Source organism: Symphalangus syndactylus, chromosome 8 (genome assembly GCF_028878055.3).
Source record: "Symphalangus syndactylus isolate Jambi chromosome 8, NHGRI_mSymSyn1-v2.1_pri, whole genome shotgun sequence".
In the NCBI taxonomy this organism is placed as follows: domain Eukaryota; kingdom Metazoa; phylum Chordata; class Mammalia; order Primates; family Hylobatidae; genus Symphalangus; species Symphalangus syndactylus.
The window spans coordinates 64,077,227-64,092,093 of record NC_072430.2 but is presented as its reverse complement, the minus strand read 5'-3'; the positions used below and the strand labels follow the sequence as shown (position 1 = coordinate 64,092,093).

General features: G+C 39.8%; 1 protein-coding gene across 1 annotated transcript in view; it reads left to right on the top strand.

The window, feature by feature from the left end:
- Positions 1 to 12,493, top strand: part of LOC129487882 (uncharacterized) — an 82,133-nt gene extending 69,640 nt beyond the window's left edge. Inside the window, exons 4-5 of the transcript XR_010122365.1 lie at positions 11,592 to 11,672; positions 12,469 to 12,493. The gene's annotated coding sequence lies outside the window, so the exon portion shown is untranslated. The remainder of the gene's footprint in view (positions 1 to 11,591; positions 11,673 to 12,468) is intronic.
- Positions 12,494 to 14,867: the final 2,374 nt, after the last annotated feature.

Below are 14,867 nucleotides of genomic sequence, written 5' to 3'. Positions count from 1 at the left end.
TTTTTTTTTTAATCTATTCAGCCAGTCTATAACTTTTAAGTGGGGAATTTAATCCACTTACCTTCAAGATTATTGTTGATAGGACTTATTTCTGTCATTTTATTGGTTATTTTCTGTTTGTTTTATATATCCTTTGTTCCCTACTTCCTCTCTGATTATTTATTTTTTTTGGTTGGGTGGTTTTCTGTAACAATAAGGTTTGATTCCTTTCTCCTTCTCCTTTGTTTATCAGCTCTACAAGTGAGTTTTATAGTTTCGCAGGTTTTCATTATGGTGGTTATCATCTTTTCACTTTCAGATGTAAGGCTCTCTTGAGCATTTATTGCAAGGCCAATCTAGTGATGGTGAATTCCCTTAGTTATGCCTTGTTTGTGAAAAATTTTATTTTTCCATCATTTCTGAAGGATACCTTTGCTGGGTAAAATATTCTTGACTGGCAGCTTTTTTTTTCTTTCAGTATTTTGAATATATTAATATCATCTCATTCTCTCCTGGCCTGTAAGTTTTTTGCTGAGAAATCCACTGTTAGTCTAATGGGAATTTTTTAGTATGTGACTTGACATTTTTTTCCTGGTGCTTTTAAAATTGTTTCTTTGTCTTTGACTTTCGAGAATTTGACTCAAATTTGGCTCAGAAAGGAACTGTTTATGTTGAATCTATTTGGGTTTCTTTGGGCTTCCTGGAAGTGGATATCCATCTTTTTCCCAAATCTTGCAAAGGTTTTTGTTATTATTTCATTAAATATGTTGTTCTTATGTTTTTCCTTCTCTTCTCCTTCTGGAATGCCAAATATTTGTTTGCTTAATGGTGTTCCATAAATCTTGTAGGTTTTCTTCGTTCTTTTTTTATTCTGTATGCCTGTGTTATTTCAAAATACCTGCCTTCAAGTTCTGAAATTCTTTCTTCTTGGTCTAGTCTGTTGTTGAAGCTCTCAATTGGTTTTTTAAATTTCATTCATTGAATTATTTGGCTCTAGAATTTCTTTTTTGTTCTTTTTTATGATATTTATTTCTTTGTTGAATTTCTCATTCAAATCATTTTTCTGATTTCATTGTTTTGTCTATTTGTATTGTCTTTTATCTCACTGAGCTTCCTTAAGATTATTAGGGCTTGAATTCTTTTTCTGGAATTTCCTATATTTCCTTATGATTAGAGTCTGTTACTGGAGAATTACTGCTTTCCCTTAGAGGTCACGTTTCTTTACTTTTTCATGGTTGATATGTCCCTATGTTGATTTTCTATGCATCTGGCAGAAAAGTCACGTCTTCCAATTTTATGGAAGGTTTCATAGGGAAAGACTTAGTTGTATGAATGGGTCTTGGTGTATCAGTTCAATGGGGTGTGTTGGCCTTGGTTCTAGAGGGACATAGTAGTGCAGTCTCCATATAGTTTCTTCAGCTATAATCTATACTAATGGCACTTGTGAGTTTCTCCGTGGCCTAGACTGAGAGAATTTGTGGTGATGGTGGTGCAACTTTGCTGGTGTGGCATGCCAGGGTGTTTCTCAGGTTAGGGGTGCATGTATGCACACAATGGACCAGCCAGATTGGGATTTTGCTTGGTGGTGTTGGGGCCACAGGGCTGTTACTCTAGCCAGGAACACGAGCATACAATTGCTTGGCTGGCCTGAGGATGTTCTTGCTAAGAGCAGCTCACACGGCTGTTTCTTGGACCTGGGATGTAGTCACACAGCTGCCTGGCAGGTCTGGTGACATGTCTGCTGGGGGCAACTCACGGAGCTGTTTCTCAGCCCTAGGAACAGCTGCACAGCTGCTTGGCTGGTCTGGGGCCAATTCTGTGGGTGGTAGCCCGGAAGCTTGTTTCATAGGCATGAGACATGGGCCTGTGAAACACAGCAGGGCTCAATTGGCCAGAGGGGGCATCCTACCAAGATGGCCCATGAGGCTGTTTCTCTGGCTAGGGACATGGGTTCACAGCTGCTCAGTTGTCCTGGGGGCATGTTTCCTGGGGATGGGCCAGGGAGTCATTACTCAGGCCTGGGAAGTGAATACACACCTGCTCAGCTGACCTGGGGGCATGTGTGCTGGAGAAGCCCATGGGGTAGTTTCTCAGGTCTGGGATGCTAGTGCAAGGCTGCTCAGCCAGCTAAGGGGTTGTGCCTACCAGGGGCAGCTTACAGGGCTGTTTGTCAGACTCTTATTGGGGGCACTGGCCATTGGGTAAGCCAAGAACATGTCTGTGGGAGGTGGGGGCACTGTGGGGCTGTTTCTCAGGTCCTGGCATGGGCACATAGTCACTCCACTGGCCTGGGGGCATATCGGCTGCTCAGAGACTTGGGAATCTTTTCCTCTTGGGGGAGGGTGCACAGTGGTTTGGCTGGCTGAGGGTGGGTTTGCCCCAGGGAAGACTGGCAAACTGTTACTCTGGCTAGAAGTGCAGTGATGGTGGTTGGTTTCCCTGCAGCTGGGGTTGTGGCATTCAGCCACCTGTGTGGACTTGGAATAATGAAGATGGAGCCCCACTGCTGGAGAGGTGCAGTGGCTACTGGTCCCCAGGGCAAGACACTCTTCAGAGGTGTCTCTGGCCTCAAGATGGTGCTCTGCTGCAGCAGATTGGCTCAAAGCGGGTAGGTAGGGGTGGGAGTGCACACCTTGTGGTCCTTATTCAGGGCAATGTGGCTGTATGAATTCCTGGTAGCTGTCCAAACTGGGCTCAGGGCTTGTGGGATTCTCGTGTTATATAAGGACTGTTTGTATTTGTAGTGGCGATGGGGGCTGGTGGGAATCTTCTGCTTACCTTTTCCCTACAACAGGAATTCCCTCCTGACTCTAGGCTGATCCAATCAGGGAGGAAGCATGGTGGGAGGTGAGGCTGCAGAGACCAGTTGCATCCTTGCTGTCCTCCTGGACTTCCAATCACCACAGGTGTATCTCCAGTTCCCTGTTACAGTCTGGTGCTCTCCCTTCAACACTCCAGTCAAATCTTAGCTGTTCATTCATTGCCTTTGTCCTTTTCTTGTAGTGGGGGAAAATGTCAGGCATCTCTAGTCAGCCATCTTGCTGACATCTATCATTCTTTTTATTTTAATAACTTCATTACTTTGGGTCTTAATGGCTTTTCCATTTTGATAGAGCCTTTTTAAGATGGTGATATATGAAAGAAGATGAGTTAATACTTGAATTACAACTAATAGGAGACTACACTGAAGCTTTGATTTTTGTTCTAAGGCATGGAAATTGGTGATGAGTGGGTCTAGAAACAGGATAGGAACAGTTTATCATATGGGAAAGGTGCCACAGTCAAGGTAATAAGTAGTTGCTGGCATAGGAACTTCTTAGAAGTCAACACAATAGACTTTTTATCAAGGCTTCCAGCTTAGGTACACCATGACCATCTATCTTCCTCCATTCCCTCTTTCCTCTCTTCTTTTACTTCTTCCTTTTATCCCATCCCCATCTCAGTTCACAGCTATGGTCTTAGAATCTAGAATGTTGCCTGGGATAATCTAAGTGTTGAATAAATATTTATTGAGTAATGTAGGCTATTTTTCTAGGGCCTTTCAACCTTCTAATAAAATAATTATTAATTTAGGGTCAGTTAATGAGCTAATGGTGATCTACCCTACCCTAGAAACATTTGCATATAGGGTTAAAAAAAAAAGGCAATGGAGTAAGCCATATCTTTGTCTGAATCCTGGTTCTAAGTGTGTGATTTAGACAAGTTGCTTAAGACCTTTTAATTTGTTTTCTCATGCGTAAAGTGAGGATAATATTTATTATTAAGTACTTTGCAAGGTGTTATAAATATTGGTATTAATGTACATTTGACAGGATATATATTTTTTTGAATGTCAGGGTTTTTTTTTGTTTGTTTGTTTTTCTTCCAGGATCACTTTTGGTTCCCCCCACCCACCCCTCACCCCCCATCTCCCCCACAAAGCCAGTTTGATTGTGTTCATTGCTTTGTTTTATTCTTCATGTGTGGTCACAGAGGTATTTATCATTTCTGAAACCTGGCTAAACCTCTTTAAATTTTAGTTTTCTTTAAAAATTATGATAAAATACATATAGCATAAAATTTACCATTTTAGCCATTTTAAAGTGTTCAGTTCAGTGGCATTAAGTACATTCACATTGTTATACAACCATTACCACCATTCATCTTCCGAACTGTTTTAGTCTTGCAAAACTGAAACTCTGTACCCATTAATCAATAACTCCCCATTCCCTGCACCTCTCTAGCTCCGTCAACATCATTCTACTTTGTCTCCATGAATTTGACTACTCTAAGTACTTTGTATAATGGAATCATATAGTGTTTGTCCTTTTGTGACTGCTTTATTTCACTTAGCATAGTATCTTCAAGGTTGATCCACATTGTAACATGTGATAATTTCCTTTCGTTTTAAAGCTGAATAATATCCCACTATATGAACATAACACATGTTGTTTGTGTATTCATTCATAGATATTTGGGTTGTGTCACTTTTTTGGCTATTGTGAATCATGCTGATATGAATCTGTGTGTACAAATATCTTTTGGAGTCCTTGCTTTAAATTCTTTTGAGTATATAGCCAAAAGTAAAATTTCTGGATCTTGTGGTAATTCTATGTTTAATTTTTTGAGGAACCTCCATACTATTTTCCACAGTGGTTGCACCATTTTACATTGCCACCAACAGTGCACAAGGGTTCTGGGCTCCAATTTTTCTATATTCATATATATATATATATATAAATATTTTGAGATGGAGTTTTGCTCTTGTTGCCCAGGCTGGAGTGCAATGGTGCAATCTCAGCTCACTGCAACCACCACCTCCTGGGTTCAAGCGATTCTCCTGCCTCAGCCTCCTGAATAGCTGGGATTACAGGTGCCCACCACCACGCCTGGCTAATATTTTGTATTTTTAGTGGAGATGGGGTTTCACTATGTTGGCCAGGCTGGCCTCGAACTCCTGGCCTCAAGTGATCTGCCTGCCTCGGCCTCCCAAAGTACTGGGATTACAAGCATGAGCCACTGCATCCCACCTATTTTTTTTTTTCTTTTTCTTTTTTTTAAATAGTGCCATCTGGCCAGGTGTGGAGGCCCACGCCTATAATCCCAGCAATTTGGGAGGCTGGGGCGGGCAGATTGCTTGAGCTCAGAAGTTCAAGGCCAGCCTGGGCAACATGATGAAACCCTATCTCTACAAAATAATACAAAAATTAGCCAGTTGTGGTGGTGCACACCTGTAGTCCCAGCTACTTGGGAGGCTGAGGTGGGAGGATTGCCTGAGCCCAGGAGGCAGACGTTGCAATGAGCCAAGATCACACTACTGCACTCCAGCCTGAGCAACAGAGTGAGACCCTGTCTCAATAAATAGTAATAATAAAATAAAAATAAATAGTAGCCATCTTAATGGACATGACATGACATCTTATTGTGATTTTGATTTTCATTTCCCTAATGTTCAGTGATGTCGAGCAATTTTCCATGTGCTTTTGGCTATTTGTATGTCTTCTTAGGATAAATGCCTATTCAAGTCAATGGCCCATTTTAAAATCAAGTTTTTGTTGTTGAATTTTAGGTGATCCTTATATATTCTGACATGAATCCCTTATTTGATGTGATTGACTGGATAACACTTTTTAATTTTCTCTTTTTTAATATTGGATTTTTAGTTGTTTTGTGTTTAGAGCAGAGGAAAGTATATTGAAGGAGAAGTTCACTGCATCGTTGTGGCCAGAGTCCTTACTACCTTTTAATTTTTAAAAAGTGGATTTTATTTTTAAAAATCAAAATATATGAATTTGCTTGTTTTATGATTACAATTATTATTTATTTATTTTTTTATTATACTTTAGGGTTTTAGGGTACATGTGCACAATGTGCAGGTTTGTTACATATGTATCCATGTGCCATGTTGATTTCCTGCACCCATTAACTCGTCATTTAGCATTAGGTGTATCTCCTAATGCTGTCCCTCCCCCCTCCCCCCACCCCACAACAGTCCCCGGAGCGTGATGTTCCCCTTCCTGTGTCCATGAGTTCTCATTGTTCAATTCCCACCTATGAGTGAGAACATGCGGTGTTTGGTTTTTTGTCCTTGCGATAGCTTCCTGAGAATGATGGTTTCCAGTTTCATCCATGTCCCTACAAAGGACACGAACTCATCATTTTTTATGGCTGCATAGTATTCCATGGTGTATATGTGCCACATTTTCTTAATCCAGTCTATCGTTGTTGGACATTTGGGTTGGTTCCAACTCTTTGCTATTGTGAATAGTGCCGCAATAAACATACGTGTGCATGTGTCTTTATAGCAGCATGATTTATAGTCCTTTGGGTATATACCCAGTAATGGGATGGCTGGGTCAAATGGTATTTCTAGTTCTAGATCCCTGAGGAATCGCCACACTGACTTCCACAATGGTTGAACTAGTTTACAGTCCCACCAACAGTGTAAAAGTGTTCCTATTTCTCCACATCTATGATTACAATTATTTTAATGATAACAGCAAGAGAAAAACTGTACATGAATGTAGGAAAGTATTAACTGCTATTTTTCTTGGTAATTTACCTATGGGTGACTTTTTTCCTATTCACTTCTATTTTCATTTAAATAATAATGATAATCAATTTCTATTATGATGATATAAATCATCATATTTATTTAAAACATTATTTAAAACAAGCAGGTTTTGTATGAAGAAAAAATGAGAGAGACAGGACAAAAGCTAAAATTAATTTCCTGGGTTAAGCAAGTATTTTATTGGTGGTGTTTGTTTTATGTTTTGTTTTAGCTTATTATTGTTTGTTAGATGAGAGATTATTGAACAAGTGTGTACATATAGAGGAAGGAGTTAACAGAGAAAAAAGCTGAAGAAGTGAGAGGGATAAGACAATGGTGACTGATAGCTGGAGCCAGGTCCTTTAGGGGACAGCAGATAAGAATCCAGAGCACTCACAAGGAAATTGGCCCCCATCAAGAGGAAAAATAGCATAAATCTAGGAGAGTGTGTAAGTAAATCTGTAGGCTCGAAGCCCTTGAAGCTGAGATGGACTGTTTTCTCTAAGCAGTAGAAGTGTCTTTTTTCAGAGTGTGTGGGAGGGCAAGTAGAAGCAGGGAGGTCATTTTGACATTTGCACTGTGATTAGGAGAGTGAGCTGACTGGAGCAGGCAAAAGGCATTTCTGAGTGACATTTAAGTGGCTGCAGTAGGAAATAATTCATTTATTCTGTCAGCAATCAACTGGCTGCTACATGTAGAAGAATATACAATGTATAATTGGATTGATCTGTGGGTGAAAAAAAGGTATCTGAAAATTCTGTCAAGAGCATAGGATTTGAAGATCCATTGGGTCTATCTTGGCTGAATATGGAAGGAAACTGCTGATAAATTAGATCAAGACAGAAGGACTGTGAGATTTGAGCTCTCTGTGTGAAATAGAAAGTGACAAGGTCTGAATAAAGGAGTAAAAAACTGGAAAATAGGAAGCTATGGTCAGACAGAAATTTTGAAGGATTTTTATCAGACTTGGCTAAGAATTCTTAAATTTCAGATTTTTTCAAAGTAATACTCAGAAATGTTTGAGTCTCATTAGATTCAATTTGATTTTATTTTTGAGACAGGGTCACACGCCACTTTGTCACCCAGCATGGAGTGCAGTTACGTGAACATGGCTCACTGGAACCTCCACTTCCCAGGCTCCAGTGATCCTCCACACTCAGCCTCCAAAGTAGCTGGGACTGCAGGTGCATGCCACCATGCCTGGCTAATTTTTGTATTTTTTTGTACAGATGGGGTTTTACCATGTTGCCCAGGCTGGTCCCAAACTCCTGAGCTCAAGTAACCCATCCACCTCAGCCTCCCAAAATGATGGGATTACCAGTATGAGTCAATGTGCCCAGCCTCATTACATTTTATGTAAGAATTACTTTCTTTTTTCCATTTCCTTTTCTTCTTTCTTTCCTCTTTCTTCCTTCCTTCCTTCCTTCCTTCCTTCCTTCCTTCCTTCCTTCCTTCCTTCCTTCTTTCTGGCAGGGAGAGGAGAAAGGGAGGGTCAAGAATAGTTTCTTTTCTCATTTCTGCTTCTGTAGAAAACATGTTAGGTCATTTTTCCCAGAGAAATGTTTGCATTATGAATGGACAAAATCAAGAAATTGCTATTTATTAAGTCTGGTAATGAAAATTTGAAAAAAAACTAAATTGTACATTACTGAATTGAAAATGTGAAATAGGGCCAGGCATGGTGGCTCATGTCTGTAATCCCAACACTTTGGGGGGCCGAGGCAGGTGGAACACTTGGGTCAGAGGTTCAAGACCAGCCTGTCCAACATGGTGAAACCGTATCTCTACTAACAATACAAAAATTGAGCTGGGCGTGGTGGCACATGCCTATAATCCCAGCTACTGGTGAGGGTGAGGCAGGAGAATTGGTTGAACCCAGCAGGCGGAGGTTGCAGTGAGCTGAGTTCACACCACTGCACTCCAGCCTGGGTGACAGAGCGAGATTCCATCTCAAGAAAATAAAAATAAAAAGTGAAATAGATTTTCACATTAAGTTGCTAAGCCTGATTATAGCAAATATTCTATTTGACATTATTAATACTTTATTCCTTTTCTTATTTATGGCATTCTGGTAATAAGAATGACTTACACATTATCCTAGCACCTTGGGAGGCCAAGGTGGGCAGATTGCCTTAGCTCAGGAGTTCGAGACCAGCCTGGGCAACACAGTGAAACCCCATCTCTACTAAAATACAAAAAATTAGCCAGGCGTGGTGGCGTATGCCTGTAGTCCCAGCTACTCAGGAGGCTGAGGCAGGAGAATTGCTTGAACCTGGGAGGTAGAGGTTGCTGTGAGCTGAGATCATGCCACTGCACTCCAGCCTGGGCTACAGAGTGAGACTCCATCTCCAAACAAACAAAAAAAAGAGTGACTTACACCATCTTATGATCAGTATTGTGATAATCAGAGTAACTTATATCATCTATTTTCACAAACTGAATTAAATGGGGTAATATACATGTATAGAGGAAAATTTGGGCAAATATTTGGTTGTCACTAAATTATCTGAATTTGTTTGTTGGAAGGGAGGACAAAACCTTTCTCCTCTGACCTACCAGGTCCAGTAACTGGGGCCCTGCAAAATAAACTGACAAAAGACAGATTAGCAGGAGGAAAGAAAACAGAGTTTATTTATGTGTGTAGTGTGCAAACATGTGGGAGGAACTCACTAATGAATAACTCAAAGGGGTGGTTAGACAGACCCCAGGGATTAGATACTATTTTAACAAGGAACGATAAATTTGTGGAAGAATGACAAGACAAAGGAAAAGGAGATTTAGGTTTTCGGAGACAGCAAACTTTGGAGAGGTAAATATATGGGGAAACTAATGGAAGATAAGTGTTGTTTAGTAAGGTTTGTTATGTAGCTTCCTCTTGGTGCCACCTCTGGGCTGATGAGGATCTAGAGTTATGTCTGGTGATTAACTCATTTGTCTCTTCCTGGAACAAGAGAGAGGAGGGAGGACTTTTTTTTTTTTTGAGACAGTTTTGCTCTTGTTGCCCAGGCTGGAGTGCAATGGCACAATCTTGGCTCACCACAACCTCTGCCTCCCAGGTTCAAGTGATTCTCCTGCCTCAGCCTCCCGAGTAGCTGGGATTACAGCCATGTACCCCCATGCCCAGCTAATTTTGTATTTTTAGTAGAGACAGGGTTTCTCCATCTTGGTCAGGCTGGTCTCGAACTCCCAACCTCAGGTGATCCACCCACCTCGGCCTCCCAAAGTGCTGGGATTACAGGCCTGAGCCACCGCACCCGGCAAGGGAGGGCATTTTTAGAAATGAGAATGTATGCCCAGCTTTTAGGCAAACATAGGTGGAGAGTTTTCTGGTTTGTGTGTTTTGCATCTGCTCTTTCTCTATTGCCTTCAGCTCAAAATAATTATGCCAAAGTGGCATATTTTGGGGTGGCATTTTCTGATCCCCTTTATTGTCTATCTTTATCAAACTCAGATTGCTTTTTCTTCCCTTTTACCTCAAGGTTTTGTTTTTTTTTTTCTTTTTTTTGAGATGGAGTCTTGCTCTGTCGCCCAGGCTGGAGTGCAATGGCACAATCTTGGCTCACTGCAACCTCTGCCTCCTGGGTTTTCGTGATTCTCCTGCCTCAGCTTCCCGAGTGGCTGGGATTACAGGTGCACACCACCATGCCCGGCTAATTTTTTGTATCTTTAGTAGAGATGGGGTTTCACCATGTTGGCCAGGCTGGTCTCGAACTCCTGACCTTGTGATCCTCCTGCCTCAGCCTCCCAAAGAGCTGGGATTACAGGAGTGAGCCACCGCACCCAGCCTTACCTCAAGCTTTTGATATATGGACAGGGCCACCATTCTTCAATAACGTCATCTGGGCTAAGATCCCTGATGTCTTTTGGTGGGCAGACTTCCTGTAGTTAAACCTCATCTTTTCTCCCTACCAGCAAAGAGAAGATGATTATTCCACTGGCTGCTAACCAATGCCAAACTGACCATTGGACTAGTTCGATCACTGCCTTTGAATCTTTTCCTAAGCAGTGCCACTTAATAAACACTCTCTATTCTATAAGTACCCAGCTATTCTTTTCTCCTTACTTAAGAAGCTCCTGAAAACAAAGCTCATCTGTGGATGCTTCACTTATGACCCTGTAAGAGATGCCCTCACCCCATTTGACCTATCCTAAGTATCTTGCTGTCCATTTAAGGGTTGGTTTAATGTTCCTGTTCTGCTTCTAGTGTGACATTTTAAGTTCCATGATAATAGGGAACATGTTTATTCAACTTCTGAAAAACTACAATGCTTAAGTATGTTGATTTCTGCAAGTAGGCACTTAAAACTGTTTTATAAAGTTGATGACAACAATGATGGTATCAGAGAAACTAAGTCCTTATTTGCTTTCTAAAGCTAGTAATAGATTTCTGAGGTCTTAACGTTTGTATTTAGGATGTGATATATGTTCCTATTATTATTTGCTTTTGAATGTAAGACCATCCTCTAATCTTCCCTTCAAAATGAATAAGACTGAGAGAAAAATACAGGCTGTTTTTAATCTCAATTTTAGTGGCTAACTTACGTGTATTTTTTACTTTAAGCTGCCTCAAATTCATTTTAGGAAATGTACACACTTACATATAAAAAGATTAGATAAATTCATGGAGGAAGTAAGGTAAGTTCCCCCCCATGTCGCTGAGATTTCTAATCCTTCATTCCCCAACTCTTGGAAATCTTACATCCTGATTCTCTTTTTCACAATGGGTAACAAATTAGACCAGGGAAATTATAAAGCATGCTTAGTTCATTTTATTATCTTTGTATATCCCAAGAGGATAATGACAGAGGGAGAAAAACATACTTGTAATAGTGGTTGATTATGCTGCACAGTTCAATTCACTGGAGGATTTTCTTTTGAGATGATAAAAATGTGGATAATGAAACAGTAGATGAAATAAATTATACAAAAATCCTCTAATCAAAGTATTTAAGACATCTTTCATATGGGAGCAAGAAGAGAATGATTTACTGGAATAAAAATAATTATATGGCTCATAAAAATTTCTATTTGTATATCATTCAACAGATTATTCCATAGTGTCTCAACCTGTCATTTCTAGCTCTCTCGTTACATCCCCTCTTTCTGAAGGCCAGCTTATTCTCGGTTAACTTCTATGAGCTTTGTCCTAAGAATGAAACAGGTAAGAATAAGAAAATGAAAACTGACGCCCTAGTCTCTGTAGAGGTACGGAAATAATTCAATCTTACTCTCCTGGAATTTTGATTGTAATATCACAGATTTTGAATCATGTTGGAGATCTTCCTCTCAATAGGGATTGGTAGAAAGGCAATTGATTTTAGACTTAGAAGACCTACATGTGATTATCACCTTACAGTTTGCAGTTGTATGAACTTCAGTCAGTCATTTAACCATTCGAAGTCTTAGTTCCTCATTTCTAGACTGGCAGTAATAATAATTGTCTCATGGGTTGTTGTATCAAAGTATATAAAAGGACCTCGTAACCATGAAGTGGGGTACAACTATATCATCATTATCATCATAATTTTAATATGAGAAAACAAATTAGTCAGAAAGATTAACTATTTTCTCCAGAGACACACACTTTATTAGTAATAGAGCAGAAACTAAAAGCTGAGTGTCCAAATTCTTAGTTTAGATTGTTTCTCTTTGACTGTTTTCAAAGTTATTTTAATTTGTAGGAGCCTTGTTTTTCTCTCTCATTCTGTACGATTGGGTTTTACTCATTGTGAGTAAATAAGAGTAAAAATTTAAATTGTGTTTTTCTTCTTTACAATTTTAAACTTGAGCTTGAGGGATGTATCAAGCTCAAGTTTCAGAGGAAAGAAAAAGCGAATTCCTAAGGGCTCCCTTTTGCAGACCATTTCCTTGCAGGAGCTTGATTGCCCTTCACAGGAGTGGAACGTATTTTTGTATCTGGGAAATTGACCTTTGCTGTGGCTTCTCTGCTACAATAGGTGGTGGCAGGAGATGTGTAGAAGCTCACCATGCAGCATTTGATGGCAGAACTCCAAAATGCCTGACACAATTCCTAATCAGAAAGATGGTCTCAGATGGGACCCTCCCAAGGATCTCCTTAGGTCAAGACCTTGCATTTAATCAACAGCGTCCTTTGTCCAGAGGGGTAAGATAGTGTCCTCTCTACAGAGTGTTCTGACTCCTTGTTTTAGTTAAGAGGGAGTAGAAATTGAATGGGGACAAAAGAGACTTGCGCCAGCGGGAGGGGGTTCATTTTATGTAGTTATAAATTGAAAAAAGTGAAGCATATGTTACAAAGACACATTTGATAGGAATGTGTCTCCAGGTGACTTTAGTAATACAATTAGCATTTCAGCTATGCGCTTCTTGTTGACATTTTCAATTTGTATCAAATTTTTCCTTTTTAAAGGAAACAGCTAACAGCAAACAGCTAGTGGATGTCCAGTGGAAAATTTAGAACTGCATTGGAGAAAGCGTAGTTTCAAAACCAAAGAACATAGTGATATAATGCATTGAACAAAGTGAGGGTTCAAGTACTAATTTTAGAGCCTGCCAAGACCAAATAATTTTACCCCAGTCAGAAACAAGGCCAGAAAAAGATATGTTTTAGGGAATACCATTCCACCCTCAAACATTTACCTATAAGGGATGTATGAAGGGACATGCCAAGAAGAAATAATATTTACAGACATTTTGGAAATACCTGCAACAGAAAATATCTTCTGTAAAATTAGTGAAAGAAATTGTTAAGTATCCAAGAGTAACAAGAAATGAAAGGGAAGTGGATATTCTTGACAATGGCTGCTGAAACTGTGTGTGTTGTATAGGAAATGACTTGCAGGAAAAGCACAAATTCTTTTTCCTCAGTGAAGGAATTATACTGCATATGCAGAGGGTGGGGGAAGGGGGAGGCCTTATTTCATTGTATTGTCTTAGGGAGTTCTGTGCCTTGGAGCCAGAGCAACATGGGTTTGTATCTCAGTTTTCTTTTTTACACTGCTGGCTGTAGGCCTATAAAAAAAAGATAATGTATCATTTGGGAATATCTTCAGCTGAGAATACAGAATACCCAATTAAGTGTGGCTTAAACTGTAAAGACATTAAATTATATCACTTAAAAAAAATTCTAGGGTGGCTTATGCCTATAATCCCAGCACTTTGGGAGGCTGAGGCGGGTGGATTGCTTGAGGCCAGGAGTTTGAGACCAGTCTAACCAACATGGTGAAACTCCATCTCTCCTAAAAATACAAAATACATATATATATATATATATATATATATATATATTAGCTAGGTGTGGTGGCATATATATATATTAGCTAGGTGTGGTGGCATACGTCTGTAGTCCCAGCTACTTGGGAGGCAGGAGAATCGCTTGAATCCAGAAAGCAGAGGTTGTGGTGAGCTGAGATTGCGCCAATGCACTTCAGCCTGGGCGACAGAGAGAGACTGTCTGAAAAAAAAAAAAAAAAGTATTCTGAGGGCAAGTTACGGTGGTACTGATGGAGCAGCTCAACAGTGTCATCCCGGATCCAGGCTCTTTGTGTTTGTGTGTGTGTGTGTTCCTTTGTTATTCTGAGAATATTGGCTTCTCATTGTTAGGCTGGTCAAGTCATGGCCCCAAGATGACCACCTTAGGTCCAAAATAATGCCTCACATAGTTATAGCCAAAGCAGAAAGTCAAGGAGTGAAGGCAATAGGATTCTCTCCTCACAAGGAGGCTCTGTCTTTTATGTGGGAAGAAACCTTTTCCTAAAGTTCTCTGGCAGACTTCTCATTATGTCTCATTGGTCAGAACTAGATTACATCTGCTCCACTGGGCCACCCCCATCAACCACTGATTTAGTGTGGGCATGAGGTTGAGGCCTATCTTCTCCACGAGATCTATTAGCAACTAACTATGGCTGCTACAGGTAATATTTATCTTGCAGGGTACCAAGGTAGTAAGCATTAGGGATAATACATCTAAAGTTGTTAGTACTTCACCTAGCTTATCTCAGGCATGCATTAAATGACCATCATTATTATAACTTTTAAAATTATTTGTACTTTTTCTACAATCTTTTATTTTACTGTGAACATTTAAACATAGTCATAATCAGTGTATGGACTCTCCTGTTATTTCACTTCTCTTTATAGTCTAAGTGTTTCCCAATGTCTCTGCATAGGCTCAATAAAACTTTTAAAATGACTACATTGAATTCAGTCTATCAAATGGCTACATTAGAATTTAATTTAATTTAAGTATTTTTACATATATAGGATGCTTCCAGTTTTTTTTTTTTCACTATTATAAGACATCTTTGTATATGTAAAACATTTTAGATTTTGGATTGGTTATTGAGGAGAGGTCCAGGAGTGGCATTATTAGGTGAAA